This window comes from Rattus norvegicus, chromosome 2 (assembly GCF_021556685.1).
Source record: "Rattus norvegicus strain SHRSP/BbbUtx chromosome 2, alternate assembly SHRSP_T2T, whole genome shotgun sequence".
Classification (NCBI taxonomy): Eukaryota; Metazoa; Chordata; class Mammalia; order Rodentia; family Muridae; genus Rattus; species Rattus norvegicus.
Genome location: NC_141535.1, coordinates 211956342 through 211977748, shown reverse-complemented (window position 1 = coordinate 211977748; position 21407 = coordinate 211956342). Strand labels below are relative to the sequence as shown.

At 44.8% G+C, this 21407-nt stretch overlaps 1 long non-coding RNA gene across 1 annotated transcript; it reads left to right on the top strand.

The window, feature by feature from the left end:
- Nucleotides 1-9508: 9508 nt before the first annotated feature.
- On the top strand, nucleotides 9509-16489 carry LOC147996519 (uncharacterized). Its single transcript, XR_015672507.1, has 4 exons — nucleotides 9509-9646; nucleotides 11922-12060; nucleotides 13891-13991; nucleotides 15669-16489. It is a non-coding gene; the product is annotated as an uncharacterized LOC147996519 (long non-coding RNA).
- Nucleotides 16490-21407: the final 4918 nt, after the last annotated feature.

Below are 21407 nucleotides of genomic sequence, written 5' to 3'. Positions count from 1 at the left end.
ATATATATATATATATATATATATATATATATATAGAGAGAGAGAGAGAGAGAGAGAGAGAGAGAGAGAGGGGCAGGGGAGGGGGAGGGAGAGACAGAGACAGAGACAGAGAAGGGAGAGGAGAGAGGGAGAGAGAGGGAGAGAGAGAGAGAGAGAGAGAGAGAGAGAGAGGCAAAGGGGGGGAGTACTGATACATCCTGTGTTTTAGGTGAGAACTTTAGTAACTCAGGTTACTCAAATTTTTATTCTAACCACTTCTCAAAGCCAAGTTCAAATGCTTCCTCCTTCCTGACTTTCTAAAGGCTGCTTTAGCAGAACTGTCATGTAACATTCAGAATAATTCTATGACGTCAGAAGTTTCATAGAAAGAACTCAGGGATGAGAAATGTCTCCCTCTGACTTATATACAGATGCCTGAAACAGAAAGTGTAATTCTCTGTCATAGGAAAGAAGTTTGGCCACAGAAATTCCAGAGCTCAGAAAATATTGCACAGTATGACGTCAGACAGTTCCACACATGCGCACACGGTCTTCCTTAGCTACAAAGGCTCTAAGCTGACAACTGTGCGTCGGGTTTTCTCAGCTTTTTCTTGTTCACACGTGGGGTTTCTTTGAGGTGGCCTTTGGCCATTTCCTCAAGTTACTCAAATTATTATTCTAACCACTTCTCAAAGCCAAGTTCAAATGCTTCCTCCTTCCTGACTGCCCCTCAAACTCCGACTCTGCCCTCACCTCACTTTACCCCTCCCGGGCCATTCCTCAGAGTGACCCTAGTGACCGTCTGTGCTCCTGAAGAACGGGACCATGTCCACTCCGATCTGCATCCTTTAAGACCTGTCTGGGGTCTTGCCTGGTGCAAAAGGTCACTAAATATTGGTTTCCACTCCTGGTGCTTGTAGTCTAAAAAGGACAGCATAGTCTCTATACTGACTGAGTGGCCTTTTACCACTGGGGTTTCTGAGACCGACGGAGTGGAAGGTCTACTGGCCCAAACAACCTCTGCCATAGGTGTTCAGTAACAGCCTTACAAGTTCCAAGTAGTCTTTGCAACAGCAGCACTGGCCTGCACCAGAGGGGAAAAGAGTAAGGACCTGGAGGTGGGAAGGAAACCCACTATACTGTCCATCCTGAGGTCTGGGAGCTGACTTTCGGTCTCCAGCTTGCTTTACTGCAGTTTTGTTTGCTTCCCCCAGGAGCCTAACAAACAGGGCTAACACACTAAATTACTGCCATCTGGCTTTACTGGACATACTGTGGTATGGATGCCTCCAGGACAAAGCAGACAGGAAAGCCATCAAAGTCAGTGTTGAAATGGCCAGCAGTGAAGCCAACAGTGCAATTTTCATTTCCTACCAGCTTCCTGCCTCATGGTGTCTTTAAGAATGCAGGACTTGTGGTTTCCCTTGAGTTTGAGGAATGGCCCAGGAGGGGCAAAGTGAGGTGAGGGCAGAGTCGGAGTTTGAGGGGCAGTCAGGAAGGAGGAAGCATTTGAACTTAGCTTTGAGGAGTGGCTAGAATAATAACTTGAGGAAATGACCAAAGGCCACCCCAGAGAAACCCCAAGTGTGAGCAAGAAAGAGCACAGAGAATCTGAGGCGAAGTTTTGTCAGCCAAGAGCCTTCAGAGCAGAGGGAGACTGTGTGCGCGCATGTGTGGAAGGAGACTGCGCATGTGCATGAAGGATCCCCTGACATGGAGTTTGAGTAGGCTGAGGTGAGAGAGAATGGGAAGCTAGTTTAAATTAGCTGATAGCTGAATTTGCACTCTACAGTAAGAGTCCTAGGTTGTACTACAGAGGAGCTAGGGAGGAAATCAAGGAAAGATTCTGAAAGATAATATCACAAAAAATTTTCCATTTGTGCCCTATTTGAAATGAACAAACAGTATTAAAATGCCGTCATTCCATAAGAGACAGAGTCTACAAGAAGCCATCAATGGAGACAGCCTTGAGGCTTTCTAGCTTTCCATACAAACATGCTGCTCTTCCCAATGAGAAACACTCTGCACAGGGTAAAGACCACTTTCTTTTTTTTTTTTAAAGATTTATTCATTTATTATATATAAGTCCACTGTAACTGTCTTCAGATACGCCAGACAAGGGCATCAGATCTCTTTACAGATGGTTGTGAGCCACCATGTGGTTGCTGGGAATTGAACTCAGGACCTCTGGAAGAGCAGACGGTGCTCTTAACCACTGAGCCATCTCTCCAGCCCAAAGACCACTTTCTGTTGGCCTCTGAATTGGCTTAGCTGTGACTGATGTCACTCAGGAGGAGGCTGTAGAGACCTGTGCAGCAAAGCTTGTGTGAGCTAGTCTCCTGGCTACCCTGGAGAGGTACCCAGGGCAGCCCTATCTGGATAGTAGCTGATCAAGAGACTCTTGAGGGAGAGGCAGAGGTATCCTCTGTCCATGTTTAGGCTAGAAAACCAACCTCTTCTGAAGGATAAAAGGGAATCTGGAGTTCCTGGCTGTCAGCCACATCTGCCTCTCGTCTGTTAGTGTTTAACCATCCTTAAGGAGCCTTAAGGACTGGAAATACATTTACTACAGAGAACCTGTTTTGTTTGGTTTCATTGCAAACTTGATGCCTGGAAACTGAAAAAGAATAAGATGCTTTGCACATAGGCACATACGTCACACAAGGGTTCATTTGTAATCAATGACTTAAAAATTCGAGATCATTGAGTAAAGACTAGTGTCATTTTATACACAGCAACAGCATAGTTCTGAGTAAATGTAACTCTAAAGTATCCTGCTTTTTAAAGCAAAAACTTTAGGAGTCCCCCTCCACATACCATGAAGGATTTTTCTAAGTAGGCTAGGCTGCTCTCAAACTCAAGATCCTATTTCTTCAGCCTCTCGAATGTTTAGAAGTACATATTCAACTTAAACGTAGAATTGCATTCAACTTAAAGCAGCTATATTAAAGTAGTAACTTTGAACATTGCTCTAGAAACTAGGCTTGAAGTGAGTGTGTGTGCGCATGCGCGCGAGTTCGCGTGCATGTGTCTGTATACATATACATAATATACATATATATAAACAAACACACATATATATAAAATCTATATACTGTATATTTTAACATTCTATTTGTCTGGGACTATTTGGGGATGAGAAATTTCAGAAGAATAAAATATTCAATATCTAACTCATTCATTAAGGGACTCAAGGCTATGTGAAACACCTTTGATGGAAGATTTGTCCTTATAAAACATGAGTGCTATGACTCTCAGGTCCCAGGGACCTTGCTGATTCAAGGCATCATTGTGAAGTCCAGTTACCAGGTAATTTTGAATTCGTCCTTGCTCTCTGAGGCTGTCAAGGCTTATCTCTTCCTTTGCTTGTCCAGTTGTGGTGTTTTAATTCTCTGTTAGTCATTGGTTATACCTGCACAGTTTTAAATTTTTGTTTGTGATTAATGTCTGCATTTTTGCCAGTGTGCATGGGTGCCTGAAAAGTCCTGGGAGGAGCTGGAGTTAGGGACAGTTATGAGCTGCCTAATGTGAATGCTGGGAACCAAACTTGTGTCCTCTGCTGCAAAACAGCAACAAGGCCTCTTAGCCACAGAGCCATCTCTCCAATGCCTTCTTGACCTCCTCTAACAGTCTTTTGTACCAGAGCCTGGGAAAGTTCTATAGACTGTAATACTCACAGCCAGTGGTGATGATAGAAGTCTGGACCTCACAAAGGGCAGAATTTGCTTATTTTTGCCTTGATTAGTCTATCTTGTAGCATGAACTAAAAGATTAAAATTCAAATTCTCTCTCCCTTGCTGTAGCTACGTGACCTGGAACAAGTTAGCAATTTGAGTCCCAAGAGAAAGAATTCTTTCAGGACCCTGTGTGGATAAGAACTGAGGTTCAGAAATATGTACAGATTTGCTTTCCCTTCAGGGAAAATGAATGCCAAATCTAGAAGTTAAGTTGATTCTACAATCAAGTGTCTCTGATTGGGACTATGGTGTTCAGTATTACTAGCCTTTGAGGATCTGGATACTTCTAGAAAACAGCCTTCGGAATCCCACAGTGCCAAGTGAGTCTAAACTCTTAGTGAGTCTAAATTCCACCATTCACGTCTTTCTTGACCAGAATACTTGAGATATAAGTGTTTCAAGTCACATTCATTTTCTAGTTTTGAAATGTTCACATGTGGTTTTTCAGGGATGAGACCTAATTTCTAAACATAAACTTCATACATGTTTCATAATGCCTTAAAAGTATAATTTATAGGTAGTCTTATATAATAAAAAATAAATGTGTGTGTGTGTGTGTGTGTGTGTGTGTGTGTGTGTGTGTGTGTGGCCAGAGGTCAGCATTGAGTGTTGTTCCTCAGGAGCTATCTCCCTTACTTTTTCAGTCATGTTCTCTCCCCAGGGTCTGGGGCTCGCCTAGCCAGGTAGAGGGCTAGGCTGGTTGGTCATTCAGCAAGCCAAGGGATCTATCTCTTCATCTCTACCTCCTCAACGTTAGAATTACAAGCACATGCAACCTTGCTCAGCTTTCTTTTTTGTCTCCCTCTCCCCCTCTCTCCCTTTCCCCCTCTCTCCCTCTCCTCCTCTCCCCCCCTCTCTCTCCTTCCTTCCTTCCCTCCTTCCTTCCTTCCTTCTTCCTTTCAACATGAATTATGGGGGACAAACTCAAGTCTTCTTTCAAGGCAAGCACTTTACCAATGGAGCTCAATCCCAGCTTTATTTATGTGTGTGAGTGTTTTGCTTACCTGTCTGTGCACCATATGCACTTTTGGTGCCTTTGGAGGTTAGACAAGGGTGCTGGGATCTCTGAAGTTACAGACACTTGTGAACTGTTATGTGGTTGCTGGGAGTCGAACCTGTGTCCTCCGAAAGAACAAATGCTCTTAACCTCTGAGCCATCTCCTTAGCCTCCTTTATGCAATTTTCAGATTAGAGGCATTTATAGCCCAAACTGGATTTAGGGGCGCACACTGGTACGCAGATATAAAAATAGAGGGCCCTATCAGGCTCACCCCTGCCCCATCTGCATAAGCAGGAGCTGCTCACATTGTGTTTGCACATAACCTGGGCCCCTGCTTGCAGTCCAAACTTGGTCAGGCATAAACTTGCAGTGGGAGCCACATCCTTATTGTGTAAGTTCAGGTTAACCACAAACCAACTGAATGGCCCATGTCTTATTACACAAGGAACCAAGGAAGGTGTAGTTGAGAGAAGAAGATCTTTACTTTATCCCCCCAAATCAATAAAAATATTATGAAAACCAAAATATTAGAAATAGGTTTGTTTATTTTTAAAGCCTCATGCTCATAATTTTGACGTATTTAGTGAAGCATAAAACTAAATTGTTTCCGAGGCTGGTGTACAATATTCCCATAATGAAAGCATGAAAATTAAAAACATTTTTTGATAAGAACTCTGAGAATTTTTATTGTCACACAAAGAAGGTTTTAAGCCTTGTTGCAGGGGACTGGATGATTGGGGCGGCTGAAGTATGGTTTGCTGCCACACTTCATTATATAATGATATCTTAGTTTCTAAAGGTGTTTTAGAAAAAAATCTTTAGAAAAACTCAGGAGCTTTCTCCCTCAAAACTGACACAGCCATTTACAGAGAAAAGCCAAGTGGATTCAATGCAGTATGTAACTACACTGGAGAGATTTTAAAGGCTGAGTCAAGGAAATGTTGGGTGTGGGAGTAAGCCTTTTATCTTGGAGATACGGTAGAAAGCAACACAAATTAAATAGTCCACTAGATAGAGCAGCTGAATCATAAGTGGTTTGGGCCTCGGGGTGACCAGCAATTCATCTCTGCTAAGAAGCCCTTTGCTGGGACCAAGGACAGGTCAGGGAATTGATACAAATGAGTTCCTACCCACCAACTCATTGTTTCCTCTCCTAGGGTCATTACCTGCTTCACAGGATGTGAGAGAGAGGGAGTAGGTGCCACATGCCTCACAGTCCAAATCGCCAAATAAACACTGCCATAAGACAGCCACTTTCTTCTCCTCGCCTGGATTTTCCCCATGCTCCTTTCCTCACTTTGTCCTGAGATCTGACCTAGTGTGGAGGCAGGTGCACCTCCATTTGTTCAACTGAGCTTTCATCACACGACAGGTAGCGTGCCTTTCTAGCCCTGGAAGCCTGGTGATGAGGATGGAAAGCCCAGGTTGCATCCAAGGGTCTATACACCAAGACGTTGATGAATAGGAATTCTATTTTGAAGTTCAAAAAGGACAGACAAAGGAATGAAGGTGAAGGTCGAGGCTTATTTTACATGGAAATATCACAGAAAACTCTCTGTGGAAGGTGGCATTTTGACAGTCTTTAATGAGAGGAACAGACTCAGGAAGGATCCAGGGCAAATATAAGGCAGAGGCAGAGGAAATGGCATGTTCAAAGGTCCTGGGGTGACAGACTTAGCAAGATCTTAGGAAACCGGAAAAAAGGTCAGGATGGCTGGGTCACATGGGATCTCCTGGGGCCTCAGGGAATGCTGGAGTTGATGAAAATTATTGAAGGGTTTTGAGTCATACTATATAAAAGGGATTGTTGACTATTGAAGATTACACCAGGACCACAGCATGGAGGTCAATCTGGGAGCTAATAAAAGGGATAAGAGTGCTGAAGACTGTGGGTAATTGCCAGGTTTGAAGGGTGTGTCTGCCATTGTTGGGCAAGTTAAATTACTGCTGTGTGAGCAGAGGTAAAACAGAAAGGTTGCCATGTTCTATAACTCTAGTGAGCTGGTGGCACTTGGATCCCACTGTGATTCCGGACTCTCAGTTTTGCTAAGTGGAGTGGTTTAGACAGCGGTTGGCATTGGGAAACACAGAGTGGTACTCGTGGTCGCCTGTGGCTGAGGTGAGAGATAGTGGCAGCTTTGTATAAAGATAGGTGGCATGGCGGGGTGATAAGTGCAGAAAGCCAGAATGAAAGCTGATGAAAACTCTTCTCTGGCTCCCAAGAGCAGAACACTATGGCTGAATAAACTCAGTGTCAGCTCTGTGGGACTTCTCAGAGGTTTCTGTCTTATTCCATTTTGGAATGAGTTTCTCAGCTCCCTCCCCACCAAAAATACATGTTACAGGGTGATTGTGAGGTTACAGGGATCTGATGTGTTGGCCCTCTAAATCGGGGCCTTGGGCATTCTAAACTTTAATGCATGTTAGCTGTCGTCATCACCGTGACCATCAGAACTGTGTGAACTTCTGGCAATAGTGATGTTAATGCCCACAGCTCCACTGGGAAGAGATCTCAGCTGTTCTCCACTCTGTGAGGATAGCTCCCATTCCCCAGGGGCCTTTAGGAAATACTGTCCTCTGGCCATTGTACCCCTAAGCAGCCTGTTCTTGTGTCCTCAGGAACCCTTCAAAGCCCCCCCCCAAATTCTTGAATATGAAACAAACCGACCAGGAAAAGAAGCATCCGAGTGTAAGTGAGGGCATAATTCAAAAGGTGTGATTCACCACTTAAGGTTATAAAACCTGTTTATGTTCGTCCGTTTGGTCCTAATAAATCAAACCCAAAGATGAGAGGGAGAGGGAGGTCCTAGAAGACCCCAAAGCTGTGGACCCCTAACTCCTCTAGACCTCTCTCAGTCTCCTAGACAGCAGGAAGTGTGGGTGACTGCTCTGCCCCCCCCCTGAATCCGAGGACCTGGGCATACTGCTAGAGTTACTCATCCTTCATGAGTTAACCTCCCCGTTTTATTTGCTCTTGTACGTATTAACCATATAATTTTCTTCTTCAAACGTTGCTAGTGAAGAGAGTCTAGCCAATCACCCTGCATAAAGAGGCTGCCACTTTCTCACCCTTAGGGTTGGTAATGGTTCTGGCTGGGAGCCAGGCATGGAAGTGACTCAGCTCTCCTCTCCTGTGTTAATAAGGTTTTACTGTCTTCAATCCTGACTCAGAGTAGCTCGGGGAAATGTGGGGTTCATAGATGCTGTACTGAGCATTGACATACTCAGCTGGTAAGCAAATAGGAGGTATTCCAGCAGGCCCACCTTCCTGCCAAGCCTGCTGTGACACGGGCCAGCTCATGGGCATCTATTTCCCTCATCCTTGTCTGCTGTGACCAAACTCCCACATTCTCTTGAAAGACTAATCAGGCTCTTTAAGACAGCTAGTGGGCTGGATTCTAAACCAGTCATTGGCACTATCCCCAAATCTAATACCGGCCACTTTGGCTCTCCTTAGGGACCTAATGAGAGACCTGACCCAGAGGAGGCTGTCCAGCAAAACAGTGACTGGGGGACTTTCTGTGTTGGTTTCCTTTTTTAGTTGAAATGACTGTTCTGGTCCATCCCAAGGATCCTGACCATTTAGAAGCTAGCCAATCCTTTATTCAATACACATTATCTAAGTATAGACTGTGAGGATTGAGAGACAAAGCACATAGTTCCTTTGGTTGAACTTCAAGGTCAAGTATCGGGGAGCTGGTAAGACTAGGACAGTTGTGTGTGTGTGTGTGTGTGTGTGTGTGTGTGTGTGTGTGTGTGTGTGTGTGATTTGTTATTGATATTGGATGGTCTCTATAGTGCAAGCCCAAAGACATCAAGGGATCACCTGAGGGGGGCCCCAGAAAAGGTGTGAGAAAGTAAACGGTTCCTACAGATTCAGGAGCCACCTAAACAAAAGGTGAATGGAGAAAGGACAGCATGTGAGAAGTGTGCAAACAAAGATGGCTTGCTATGACGACTTATATTACCTACCTTTCCATCTTTCTGACCATGAAGATGGAAAGCACTCCCCCCGTCTGTCAGGCAGTGAGCTTTTTCTCCTTCCCCTAACCCCTAAGGTCTCACGTAGCCTACGGCTGACCTGGGATTCATTACGTGTAGCCCAGGATAACCTTGAAATTCAGATCCACCAGCCTCCACCTCGACAGTGCTAGGATTACAGGGCTGCACCACCATGCCCAGCGCTTAAGGCTCTGTGGATGGATCCCAGGTCTCCATACACGCTAGGCTAGCGCTCTACCATCTGAGCTATGTCCTGCAACTTCGTGGCAGTTCTGGTGAATGGACGGTGTGTAGAGGGGATGGGTGGGCCTGGCCCATAAGCAGGCTTTCAGGTGTCCTCTTTACCTAGTGCACGATTTTAGCTTGTTGAACCAGAGAAATCAGGTCACAAGAGAGCTCCTGTGTCCCCTGAAGTGATTCTCAGTGAGGGGGCAGCTAGTAAGGAACTGAGGCCAGGGAAGTGACCCTTCGCCAGCCCACCAGAGTTATGTGCCATGAGATAGCAACCATCGATCTGAAGGTCCTCCTGGCTCCGTCTCTCCCTTCTTCCAGCCTTCTGTCTCTAATGCCCAGACACCTCTGTCCCTGTCCTCTTTCTTGCTGTCCCTTCTTTGCTTTCCCTTCTCCTCTCTGGGGTTTCCCGCCCTCATATCCCTTTAGCCATGTTGTTGATTGCAGGCCCAGGGCAGAGGGCTCCAAGAGCAGTTACCAACCAGGTCACTGGTTTGAACCTGCCCAGTCAGTATAACCTTCAACAACTTTGTTCTTGGTGAGAGTTAAACATTCACTCAGAATTAGCTGCCAGTGTTTCCGTGACTATCAGCTCCTGCTCCTGCTCCTTTTAAGCTGGTTGCTGACTACAGAGGAGGAAAAAGGATCCAGATGAGGACCCTGTCTTCAGGCCCATTAGCCCAGGACCTCTCAGCAGGTCTGAAAACCAGTGGTAAAACCTGCAGCCCCGAGCTGCCTTTCCTTGCAGGCTCCGGCTTTTCCATTTAATGTTGGCCACACTCCACTGCGTGTGTCAGGCCACACGAGGGACACTGGAAGCTCAGTGTAGATGGTGCAAGGTGGGATTGCCACATCAGAGCTGAGGAACAAAAGAAAATGGCTCATGTGTGCTGGCCGAGGCATCCCAGGCAGCTGGTGAGCCAGCCAGCATGACACCTGTTTATACTGTGGCAAAGCTAATGGGTTCATGGGATTCCTTCTGTGACAGCTTTTATAAACAGACGGGCCTGCATCTTTTTCTGGGAAATGATGGGCGAATCCTCAGGCTTCCGTGGACAGCCCTGGAGTTACGGACTCCATGGAAGCAAAACACTGGAAAGATATTTTCCTGAGCTCTGGTGTGTATAGTGTGGTTTAGGCACAGAAATGGCAGCAGAGAGGAGAGTGAATAAATGATCTTTCAGGAAGGTAATCCTCAGAATAGAAAGGGATTTGAGGGAGGAAGAACGAGATCATCAGGAAGGGGTGTAGGAGGGGCATTTACTGGGTACCTTCTAGTCACTATTGCTGACTCTCAGATTCCATTGGAAACCTCGGGAAGATGGTTTTGTAACACTGGTACTCGGCCTGTGCAGAGCTGCATGTTCAGGGCAGTGAGAATTAAGGTATTTGCAGCCAAAATTCAAGGTTCAGGCTAGTAGATCTTGTAGGTCAAAGGTCCAGGCCCACCTGCAGGTTGCTATCTTTTACCAATCAGGATATTTACAAAATATTTAAATAGATACTAAAAAGTTAACTTGATTGGTCCCATATAATACACACACATGTGATATGTGTATATGTGTGCATATATGACATATATAACATATGTGACATATATTTGTATGTATGTGACATATATATTTGTATGCATGTAAATACATACATACATACATACATACATACATACATACATACACACACACAACCATGGCTCCATGCTGCCCCAGCCTTGAAGCACTTGACCCCTGAGATATCAAGGCTGGGGACTCTGTCCATCTGTCACTTTGTGATGAGACAAAAGGTGTCATGAAAACAAAGATGAGAACTCACCAGATTGTATGCCACAAAGACAGGCCAACACCGTCAGCATCTTAATCTTCAATTTCCATACCCCAGAATCATGAGAAAATAAAGTTCTGTTGTTTGAGTCTCTAAGGAGGAGAGGAGAACAATTTTACCTCTTTTCCCAAGTGGAGGAAGTAGGGTTCACAAAATCATGCACCACATACTAGTTCACACAGCCAAGAAAATCTGCAGTGAGGAACAGAATCTACATCCGTGTGAGGGTCTGAGCCAGAGTCCTGCTGCCATATCAGATGCAAAGCAAAACCTACATTGGCCCGCTCTGCTGCCGAGTTTTTCTTGACCAGCAGTGGCACAGACGGCGGTTCTGACTTTGGATTGTAGCATCAGTGCAATCTTTGTGTGTGGGAAAGTAGCATTGTGTGCTTAACAATAATTGTTATATATTTTATATTATAATTTTTAATAATTTATATTTGTTTTATAGTTTGTAATTTATATAATATATATAACTTAAAACTGTTTTATAGTATTCAAACTTCTTGGATCTTTACCATTTAATGTTGACCACACTGTTTAGGTACCATTATTAAGAGAGCTTTGGAAACAATGACTTAGTGCGATTGGTTGAAGGTTGGGCACATGACTAAGCTGGCCAATCAGAGCAAAGGGGCTCTAGAATGTTTGCTGCCCGGAAAGGAAGCTGGCTGATGCTCTCTTGTCGGGATTGCAGATCTGGTCAGAAGTGTTGGTGGCTACCTTTGCCTAACCGGGGAAAGCTGGTCTTAGTGTGGAGCCCATGCAGAGGAAAGTGCTCCTAGAGAAGAGGAAGGAAGCCAGGACTCTGACACATAATCTGGGCACACAAGTCCAGCAGTGTCAACGGCAGGCTCTCCTGAACATCTCATAAATCTGATCAAGCTTAAGATAGTTTCTGTCTCTTTATTTGGTTAAAAGTCCCCACTGTCAAAGGAAGTAGTCCTGAAGCCCATGATTCATCGCGGTGAACCTTACTGACCATTTCTGAATTGTGGCTTCTGGGAACACAAGAATCCAATCTCAAGAGCTTAAAAAAAAAAAAACCAACAGCAAAGTCTTTATGTAGCGGTGAATAGTGATAAAGACAATAACTGTAGCGTCGGATTGAAGGCCTCACTACGAACTAAACTGTTGTTTTCCTTTCCCAGTCTCTCGGTGCAAAGGGTAGAGGAACCTTTAGAACCCGGAAGAAGAGAAAGGTGCCATTCGGAGACACTGTTGGAGAGGAGACAGGACCTTTGCAAGAAATGCATGTTGGGCAACATTAAATATGATGCTAGGCATTAGGTGAGAGGTCAGAAACGAAAACGGAGCCCTGGGGGATACACATGCAAGTGAAAGGGGACTGGGGCAGGGAGAGCCGGCCGGGGCTGGAACTGCACGTGCAGCTCACCCAGGGGATGGAGAGCAAGGTTTGGCAGACTGCTGCGGCGTTTAACCTACTTAGCCCAGTGTTGTCCAAGGAAAAATACCCCACATAAAAATCATCTTCATATATGTTCATATTATTTATAAAAAAAAAAAAAAGCTGCCTTTGGCCAGTCTGATCATAGTACATTTTACTTTGTAAACAATTTCCAGCTGTCTGAGACGGGAGAATTTTTCACATGTAATCCAACAGGCTAAGTTTGGAATCAAAACAGCACAACATGTCATCCCAGAGGTTATGACTCAAATATCACATCAGAGCAGAGCCTTGTCAGCCTTGTGTGTATATCTAGGGTCTCGAGAGATTGTTTTGAGAAGGCTGCAGGCTGGGAAGGTCACCACAGGAACAGATCTTATGCCGATATGGAACGACTGGTGGAAACGTCTAAATAAGGATTTTCTTTTTCTTCCTGGCATGGGCATCATGGGCTAACCTCTAATTATACAGGAGAGCAGAGACAGAGAGATACATTGCATTTCTAAGTTAAATGCAAACGTTCTGGATTATCGCAACGGACCGACCACCATCGCTACTTCTCTTGAGAAGAGCCATGGCGGTGCTACCAGTGTTTGTCAGCAAAGTCCCCCCATACCTCTGGCCATATTCCAAACTACCTCTAACAGATATACCACCAGAGGACAGCCCCTTTGTGTCTGGGGTGTTAGCTTTGTGAAAAAAGCTCAAGGACACCCAGCCAGTGACAAACTTTTCCATTTTCAGTGTTCGTTGATCAGAAAGGCAAGGTAGGCTGCTGAGTCTGGATCGTTGCCTCCCGGTGGCCTGTGACTGCTTCCTCGAAAGCACCAGTTTATCTAAATGAAAATCATGCTTTCAGCCTTTGGGAAGATAAACATCTGAACTACCAAGAGACATGGAGAGGATTCTGGAAGGTGTCTAGAACTATGGAAAAAGTGTAGTGTAGTCATGAAATGCAGGACAGTGATGGCATCTGGGGACGAGGCTCTAACCCTACCCTATCAGCTACACATGAGACTTGTGACAGGTTGCCTAATCTCTCTCAGCTTCTCCATGCTCAGCTGTAAAGCAGGATAATCTGTTACTGACAAAGGGGATTGCACAAAATCCAGGGAAATCTCTGCTCATTCTTGGCTTGTCATAAGGACTTGATAGATTGTAGTTATTACGGTTGTCGAGATTGTTTTCCTACAGAAAGCAGAACAAACACTTGATAAAGTAAGCCTTTCTGGGTAACAGAGTTGTGGGAGAAGGTGAAGCCAAAAATATTTATTAACACACCCACCTTGATAATGTCAGGGTTTCGAGATATAACAGTGGCACCAGGAAACAGTCCAAAAACGTACACAGGATGGCATGGGCGGTAAATAAATGGAACATATTCCAGAAGTAAGAATTCAAAGCGTTTAAGGTATTGGAATTCAGAGTGGGTCTCCTTGCCCACCAAGGAGGCCAGCCAATCTGGAACTCATCAGAGATCAAAAAGATGCCTGAAATTCCTCTGCCTACTCCTGCAGCCCCACTTGAGGGGCTTAGCTGAGGATCACTGAGTGCCTGCCATTCTATATGTTAGATCCTTACAAAGAAACCTGGGCTTGCCTCTGCAGAGAGCGGGTTAGAGGCAGCTCAGAGTTTGCAGGCTGTGTGCTTTGAAGTAAGAGAGAGCCACAACTTAAACAAACAGGCAAACTAACAAATCCCATATTTCCTAGGCTTGTGCTTCCTGTCAGAGCCCCGATGAGCTGTGTCTAGGGACTCTGCAGAGACCTAGAAGAAACTTCTTAGAGACAAGGAAGAGGAACACACATGTCAGGTGATGTCCCTCTCAGATACATTTGAACACTGGCCCACACAAAGACTAGTGATGCTTTCGTATTAATAGCTAATAACATTACTAATACTAATGATTAATTAGTAATAATAGTCACTGTATAAACTGATGACCTGATCCCTCCATGGTCTGGTTAAGGGGAAGGTTTTTATTGTAGATTCAAGGGGAAGGCACAACCAGAGCCACCGAGAAGAATCAGGGCAGAAAGAGAAAGAAGTTGACTGAACATGTCCAGCAAGGGGCCGAGAGAGAAGCAGGAGCAGAGAGGGAGGAGGGAGGAGGAGACGAAGACAGAGAGGACCAAGAGAACGCATAGCCTAAATAACGTGGTTATGAGGAGAATGAGAAGCTGAGGGAGGGAAGCCTACGAGCTGGAGAAGTTGGAGTGGTAGACAAGCAGGAAATGCTGGGGAAAGCCAAGATGTCAGCACTGTGTTATCAGGGACGTGTGATACCTCAGGAGCCTGGAGGCCAGATGTGCTCGTGTATGTTAGTAAGCCTTTCAGTCAGCTTTTGCCCCTCTGTCAGCAGACGTCTCTTTTGCCAGAGGGGAACTGGCTTTACAAGCTCCGGAGGAATGCTTTTGTCTGACCACTGGAATTTGGGGAAATGGAGTCTCCTTTGGACCTGACAGCTTTTGCCAATCATTCCATCACAAATAGGTGTTAGATGTCATGCTAGATGCTAGAAACCTTATTTTTAAAAATATATTTGGTTATTTTAAATGGCAGTGTGCGTGTTTCTCTAACCTCCCTCAGTTAATGGGCATTGAAGTAAGCATCATTGCAGGAGACATCTGAATACACACACCTTTGATATGTGACAGAGAGTTCTTCTAAAAGAATATTGGAATCAAAATCTCCAGGATACATACATACATACATACATACATACATACATACATACATACATACATATTTAACATATTGTTGGGTTAGACTAATTTCCTGCTAAAAGAAAATGGGTGCCAGGAACTTACCATAGCATGCTTAATATTTAACAACAATCCAATCTGTGATTTAAAAAAAAATCTAGTAAGCTTAATGTATATTAACGTGTATTACATTGACCTCCTATATTAAGCCATAGAAGGAGGCTCTGAAAGGTTGAGTCAGTCAAGGTCACACAGCTAAAGTACATCAGAACTGGGCATGAGTGCAGGCTTCATCTTAATTTCCTGCCAACCCTTTCCACAGGCAAGTCATTCAAGAACATCACTCAACTCAGAAAGGGCCCCTTGCTTAACTGCTATGGCAATGGAAGGTCTAGCCATCCAGGGCAGTAGGATAGCACACACCACTTGCTTTCTCTGGCCACCGTACCTAGCTAAGGGCATGTAGAACTCAGTAGTCGTGTACATGTGCCAATATATCCCAATTGCCAGTACAGAACAGACCCAGGGTAAAACTCTATTATTCTGCTTATACCTCTAGAGACTAATTCAAAACAAGCACTACACTTATGGAAGCCTTCACTTAATTATAGTTAGTTTGTTTCGACTCTTATCTCTATGGAAACAAGCCAGAAGGAACCGTGGATATGCACATTGTGGTTAATTTTTTTAAAATATAAATAAAAGCAGTTTAAGGAAGTATTATTTTACAGACGACTTTCTCCAAAATTTGTACCAATTTTCAAAACTACCCCTTTTTTTTCCAGAAGAAAATTGTCCTAGAGAATGAACACCATGCTCTATTGGAGAAACAATGAAGACCTGTGGAAACTCGTCTTATAATTTAGTTTGTAGGTTATGAAAACTGCCAAGAGTTGAACATCTGCGCCTCTGGGTCTAGTTCTCACCCGTGACCTCATTCAGTGCTTCGGCAGAGTTCAGTGAGGAGGTTCTAGAGGTAGAAGTCTGAAAAGCCAAGCGATGCGTTTGCCTTGCCCAAGGTCACAGTGGTGGTGAAAGTTCACAGCCAGCAATCCACTGTGCTGACTCTGGAACCCAGACACCTAACCACTGTGAGCTATGACTGGTAGGTGCCACTGAAGTCACTTCAATGGGAGCACAAGGCTGTCAACTCCTGGTGAATTCTCGATATCTTACACATGACCTTTTAACCTGGACCATGCTCTGTTCATGGTCAAGGCTGGCCGCCTGTGATGCTCTTTGAATCTTCTCAACAGCTAGGATTAAATCAGGCCAAGAACCTGTCTTAGGACAGGGTGTGACAGGCTCAGCTGGCTGGTGAGAGAAAGAGCGAACCTCTCAAAGCTGCCAAAGCCAAAACTAGCAAGTACCTAGTTTTTTCTTCAGGCAACTTTACCTGTTGTACTGGAGAGTCAACTTTAAATTCAGGAGCTCACACATGTGGGTGCTTGCTTAAGAATTCCATGGGAATTCCTCTTGAGATGACAAGCCTAAGGCTGAGCCTGACCTCAATTGTTACAGTGGACCTCTGAGCTGTATTGAAGGCGCTGATCCTGGGACCAACACAAATGTATGTGTGAATATATCTAGTCTTTAATTTGTTCGTAGATTTGCTTTTAAATTTGAATCCAAAGGTTTCTTGAAGTGTGTGTGTGTGTGTGTGTGTGTGTGTGTGTGTGTGTGTGTGTGGTTATCCATTAGAGAAGGCTGCTCAAATATGGGTTTAAGCCAATAGAAAGTCTTTATTAGTACACACTGACAACTATACTGGGTGTTGGGGATCTCAGCGTAGCATGAAACCTTCCTCAGTGAGGTTTTAAGCAAAAAAAAAATGTTCTTGGTTGACATACTTGAGTAAACAAGAGTAGTTGGTTAAACAGATGAGGAACCACAGAAGTCAAAAAGCAAGGTTATACATTTAGAGACTTTCCCAGAGCTATGGACACACTGATGAATTATGCCTTGTTGTCATTTTGGTAGGCGGTGCTATCTGTGTGCTGTGTTGTATGGCCTGAATGGTTCCTCCATTATGGAGTCACTTGTATGAAGGTCTAGATGAAGGTCTGGACGCTGTTACTCCATTCCATTTTCTGGGCACCATTGAAGATATCCGTCTATAACAATGAGCGTTCTGAGGACTGGTACTGGGAGAGGAAAGAACAAAACCAGAGCGGAAACTCCAGTGGGGACTGGGTCCCTTCTGGGATCTATCATCAGCCACACTGCGAGTCATCAAAGGCATTTCCCAGTAAAAACACTAACGCCCTGGCAGAGGAACCTGGAAAAAACGTCCCTGTCTCCCTTCCCTCCACCTCTCCTTCTACCTCCGAGTTTGCTTTGCCAAGAAAAAAAGGGGATGCTACCTATGTGAGCTGGCCAGCCTGCTGAGCAGCCAAAGAATATGGAGGCTGACTCAGTCCCGACCGAAGGGCAGCAGTCCCCAGGACTGTTGTCCCCCTACGCTTCTCTGAGGGGGGCAGCACACTGCTGGGAGGAGGTGAGGCTGACTGGTGTGATTCATGCCAAGGAAGTGAGAAGCCAGACAGACACATCTGGTTCACCGGGTCCTCCCATATCTCTCCCTATGCTTACTAACCCAGGCAGGGTTGACACTGACATCAACGTAGAAACTAGGACTCTCTGGGGAATCCAACCGTCTGAGACCTATGGGTGACAAATAGGACCTGAGGGTGCCATCGGATTCTTTCTCTTTTTTCTTCTTTGTGCAATTAAGTGATTTTTCAGAAGGCTGAGACAAGGCAGATCCCTGAACTATATTCCTCAACTCAGATGCAACCAGAGTCCTCTTTGGTGTGAACAATAAATCCCATGTGGAGAGAATACAAGTAAACCTAGAATAAGCGGGGGTTATAGAAATGACATCGAAGGTGACACCAAATATCTTAGTGACCATTTCCAATACACAGCAAGTCTCAGGGAAGCCCCAGCTCCCAGCTTCTCTCACCTCTATCATGTGAAGGCATCATTCTTGTTAAGAGCCCTTAGAGTGTCTTGTTAGCCTTGAACCTGAAGTTGATTTCTTGAATATTAGAGAAGATTCAATTTAGCAATGCCAATTTCTTTTTTGGTATAGCTCAAGCTGGCATCAAACTTGTGTAGCTGAGGCTAACCCTGAAGTCCTGATGATCCTCCTGCCTCCACCTCCCAGGTGCTGCAGTTAGTTATATACCGCCATGCCCGGTTCAAAGCTCTGACTACTGCCCAGCCAGCGGAAGCTGCAGGTAGACAAAAGAGGGTCCCAACCACAGTCATTCTCCGTACATCACAGTTGAGCCCCTGGGAGATCTCTGTGAGCATTTATCAAAAACCTACTGTGTGCCACATAGGTTCTAGGCACTGAGCAAACAAGGACAAATAGAGCAGATTGTCCACCCTTGGCCTCCAGGCTTGAAACACTCGAGGAGTAATTACTCATGTACGGGCATAAGAGGACACTGCCCACTCAAGTTACTTGCTACCGCCTGATTGATTTTCCTGGATTTAAACCTAATGCTATGCTGAAGAAGCCACCCTTGCTTGAGTGTTCTTCCTTCTGGCTTTTCATACAATGTGGGGTTCACGTGGGTTGAAGAGGAAAGGGTGACTACAAGGCATGCTAATGAGCAGATTCCCCTGTGGGTCACCTCCGTCCCACTGGGGACCTCGGGGAGGTGAAATGGAGTGTGCCTCACCTTGTCCACCCAATAGTTGCTGAGGCTGGGGATGTGTCCACAGTTATCACCTCTGGCAGTCACTGGCAGTCACTGGCAGAGACGCTAACTCCCTGACAAGCCCAGTCTGCCCTGGCTGTGGGCTCAGGCTGATTAGAGCCTTCAAGAGAAGGCCAAGAGGTGAGATCTATGGCAATGACCCTAAAAGGAACAAGGGAAAGCAGACCCAGGCACAACAGCCTGCTGGCTTCCTAAGGGAGTCAGGGGAGCAGTCAGGGCAAGCTAGTGTACCTTAGTATATTAAATAGTATATTATATATCATGCATATATCATACCATATCATATATTATATCATATACTATACATGTACAATATATAATACACATATACTATATTATATTATACATTAAATATATTATAGTATACAATGTATCACATGTCATATCATATACATATATATGATATTGTATCATATGCATATACACATATGGCATATTATATAATATACAAATAATTATTATACCATAATATATTACAATACTTTACAATATATTATAATACATGCTATGTAATAAACATAATAAAATATGATATTGCTATTGTTATTGTATTTATAATTTTATTTACTTATGTGTGTACATGTACTATATCAGAACATATAGCCTCTGATATTGTTCCTCAGTTGCTGTCTACTTTGTTTTCTGAAACAAGATCTTATCTCTGGACATACCACCCTGAATGGGACTAAGTCATGTAATTTCAGAAGTTAAGCAAGGTTGGTCCTGGTTAGTATTTGAATGAGAGAACGGGTCTTTCTCTCATTGGCCTGTGGCTTACCCATTAGGCTCAGTGGCCAATGAGCTCCACCCATCTCTGTCTCCCCAGCTCTGGGATTACAGGCACACAACACTGCATCTGACTTTTTTTTTTTAAATGTGGGTCATAGGGATTAGGTTTAGGTCCTCTTTTGTGGCAGCCACTTCTGCAGAAACTGTCACTTCAGCCTGAGGTAATGCTTCTTACAACATTTTCTTGTGAAAAGATTCCTTCTGTAGCTACAAACGTTCCTAGAAATAGATTCCATTTACCTAACACATCTGCAATAACATTTCATGCTCCACAGATGTTCTCAGGTCAAGCCCTGAGCCTCACCATGATGACTCTTACACTAGTGTAGTCAGAGGTTCATCAGGGGTAGGTGCTGGCTAAGGAAGCTCCTTGGATCTGCTTTTCAACCCCAGGTATGCATTCTCAGGGACTAGGGAAGGATCCGAGAACCTTCTGGAGCCTGCACGACACTGAATATCAAGGTAGACTTCTATGATGTGCCTACCAATTACCTGGAAGTATTGGTGACCTAGAAAAGGGTTGTCTTTTGGAGGCCTAGGTTGGAGCAGCCCGTCTTGGAGCAACACAAGTCATCTGCATGCCCACAGCACCGAGACTCAGCCAGGCTGGCAAAGTCTAATTCAGATCCTGCACCAGGGTCTAAAGTTAGTCTCTGTTCATGTTGGAAGTTAGTCTGCCCCGTTTCCAGGTGCCAGAGAGTTTGTGGTACTTATGAACTGTTCATTAACCTTGGAGAAAACCCAAGCCCAGGCAGGAGGACAGGGCAGGGCAGGGTATGGCAAGGCAGGCCAGGGCAGACTGCCTTTGCCCTGTAAGTGTGTGTGTTTGTGTGTGTCTGAATAGTTTGAAGCTTGGTCAGTTGCCTCCTGTTTGTGGAGTTTATGATGCCCTCACCACCCGGGACTGTGAGCTGGAACCGGGAGTAGAGTAGGCTGGCACCGAAGCACATACCCGACTCCCTGTTTCTGACTGTGGTAAGGAAAACTTGTGGTTTCAGCTCCTTCAACCTCCCACTAAGAGCAGTAGGAAGGCCCCAGGGGGCCTTTTCAATTCCTTTGGCTCTTAAGAACCCCATACCAGAGTAAACATCCGAGAGTGGAGGGAGGGTGGCTTTCTTCCTTTTTGGCAGAGGAGCTCATTCTGCAACTCTGCTCTAGTTTTCTGAGCAGGAGGTGGAGCCCAGGGCTCCTTTCTGCGGTGAGTCTCCATGGATTCAGAGATGCTGAGAGGTTCTGCTCAGTCCTGGTTGCCAATCCTTCTTGTTTATCTTCTTTAGACAAACACAGGCCCTGGATTTGATCAGCGGCTGGCCAGAGAAAAGTGACCATTCCCAGACAACCTTGCCTAAAAAACAAGCAATCAGGGTTGAGCCTGAAGCCGATCTCTGACTACAGAAACCTACTTTGTTTCTGTGTATTTTCCCTCTCCTTCAGGATGTGAGGGATTCTTTGATAAACTGGCTATGCTGTCCAATTAAGTGCTCCTTTTAAGGGGTGTAGAGCCTTCTGGAAGAGATATAGTCCAGAGAGAGACAGACATTGTACCAGGTCAGGAAAGAAGCACACGTGAAATCTATCTCAGGTCAAGCCACCCACTCCTCGGGCTCAGCCCAGAAGAGAAAAGGTCACCAGCAAGTGTGTGTGTGTGTGTGTGTGTGTGTGTGTGTGTGTGTGTGTGTGTGTGTGTGTGTATGATGTAGATGTATGTGTATATGTATAGTTTATATACACACACATATTACACATATATAGTGTATATATGCAATATATATATATATTTTAATATCCCAGCTTTGCTCATTGAGTGACTTTGCCTATTGACCTTCTTCTACTTCTTCTCGGCCACCTTCACACATGGCACCCTTGGTTCTTGCCTAAAGGAGTTGCTACAAAGCTGAGGCTGTGAGGAATCAAAGTTTGGAAACATCTTAGTACAATGAGAGAACTAGTCCAGTGAGTGACATCCTGTATTATTTATTTGCTCATCATTATGACAGAATATAT